A 2,595-nucleotide genomic window follows, 5' to 3' on the forward strand; every position below is an offset into this window, starting at 1 on the left:
CCTCGTGAACTATTTACTGACAAACGCCATTCAAAGCCCTAATAGCGTCACAGCTAACGTTAGCTTCACAGCTAAATCATTCACCTGAGTCCCTCAGAGGTAAACGGAGCCGCGGTTCCACGTTATAATATCATCCGCACATGTCTTGTGTTTGTAAATTAAACTTCTGAAGTACCGAAGATATAACTGGGAAACTGCTACTCCTTTCAAGAACGTTTAGCTAGCTACCTACCCACGGCTTTCTTCTTCTTCTTCTTCCTTGGAGTTTTATGGCGGTTGACATCCTTAAATGTTGCATTACCGCCACCTACTGGATTGATGAATGAATAAATGAATGAATGAATGAATTTTATTTTGGATAATGCAGACATATAGGCTATATCCAAGGGATAACATGAAAAGTGTGTACACTTATTTCCATCATGGTCCCTGATCTTTAAGAACATGACATACAGTAATATAAGAGTATCAGATAAAACAATACAAATCAGACAAGGGATAAACAGAACTTGAGATTAAAACAAATATAAACCAACAAGGGGTCATCCCTATGTTCCCCTCCCACAGGCAACATCCCCCGCTCCCCTCCTCTTCTCCCCCTCTCTCCTCTCCCCTCCTCCCCTCCTCTCCCCCGCTCCCCTCCTCTCCCATCCTCCCCCTCTCCCCTCCTCTTCTCCCCCTCTCTCCTCTCCCATCCTCCCCCTCTCCTCTCCTCTCTTCTCTCCCCTCCTCTTCTCCCCCTCTGCTCTCCTCTCCCATCCTCCCCCTCTCCCCTCTGCTCTCCTCTCCCATCCTCTGGTTCCCCCCACCCACCCCAGTCAGCGGTCGCCTTTTATACACGGTTCCAAACAACGCAGGACAACGTGATTGGCTGGCTCAGATTTGAACAGATCTGAGCCAGCCAATCACGTAATCCTGAGATGACGTAATGTCCTGTGGCCCATGACCGGATGGACCATATATGGACTTCCTCCCGACTGGCTCTGCTATCATAGCTGCTGACTGCACTATCCGTCAGATCCCTTTGCAATCCATAAGGTACATGGACGTTACTTTGCAGAAACTACAGTAACAAAATCACGAATTGCTCTGTTTTTGGAGCTCTGCATGTCTGTGTTTGTCTAGTTAATGCGTTAACGTTAGCTAACGGCTAACATTAGCTAGTTAGCCAACCAACCAGCAGCTAACATTAGCTAGCTAGCTAGCTTACCGGAAGCGATATTTTTTTTCGGATGATGGCGAAGGCATAACCCACCCCTGGCCCTCTCTGCCTCTGATTAGTGGCAGCGTTATAAACCATAGATATGACTATATTAAAAACATAAACACACTGGCGTCTTTCATGCAGGCTAGCAAGCGTAAATGCTGTATGGCTTCGCATAGCCTTCGCCATCATCCGCAAAAAAATATCGCCTCCGGGACAACAACGCTTCCTACCCAGCGTGTGCACGTCTTTCCGACAGGGGTGGTTGTTATGGCAACTATCATCAACAACAACAACAACTACTACTAACTACTACAAGACATAAAGACCGAAATAGGCTACCTTGTTAATGTGTCTGTCGGAGACACGACCTAACGTTAACATTTAATATGAGCCGAATATCAGCCTGCGCTCAGCTATGTATACAGGAAGTAACCCGGATATTCAGGTGGGTTGTGACGGTTGTTATTGTTGTTTGATGTCCTTCTTACCAGACCGGTGTTGAATATTCATTCTAGAATGATATATAGATTTTATTGTGGCAGTTATGTTCATCATAATATTTATTTCACAGAGACAATAAGAAGGAACTTTGTGATTTCAAAGTGTCTCAAAGTGTTTATTTAGGATGATAAAGCTATGTTATCTAAGGTTTGTTTCTCTTTTGCCTTTAAGTAGTCTAATGTTACTCTTTTGCAGTCGGTATGAAAACACGGATGTCTTAAAGAGGATTATATCTGTTTGGTGAGACAATAACAAAGGAAAACAATAACATTTAGAATTTTGGACAGTTTACACTGACTTAAGTAGGTTGAAATTATTTTTCAGGATGTTTCCGAGGCGGGGATGTCATTCTGCTGCTGCTGTTATTTTGGTGAACGTAATGCAAAAGTAGTGTAATAAGTAACAAGTTACTCTACACAGAAAGTAATATTGTAAAGTAACGTATTACTTTCAAATGAAAGTAACTAGTAATATGTAGTATATTACATTTTGAAAGTAACTTGCCCAACACTGCCCAAACTACCCTCAATCATGCCGCTGTCCATTCTATGACCCAGACGCAATTGTCTGAGTTGTCGTTGCAAACCCTTGCCTCAGTGTGTTATCCAGCTCCTTTCCAGAATTGTCCACAATGTTCAAAAATATCCTGTCTATTCTTTCAGATTTGCATTTATGACAAAGTTTCATTATAACTAATATAACTTCCTCAGTTGATTACTAGCAATAAGAGAAAAAAAAATATTATTTAACACGCGCACACACACACACGTCAGGGTTACAGCCATGCACAGGATGGAAACTGTATTAAAGGCAGCTTATTTTGATGTTGATTTTATAGCAGCCATGTGCCGGAAGACAATTAATCAAAGGAATATGCTTCACACCAA

Source organism: Poromitra crassiceps (genome assembly GCF_964638095.1).
Source record: "Poromitra crassiceps genome assembly, chromosome: 30".
Lineage (NCBI taxonomy): Eukaryota > Metazoa > Chordata > Actinopteri > Beryciformes > Melamphaidae > Poromitra > Poromitra crassiceps.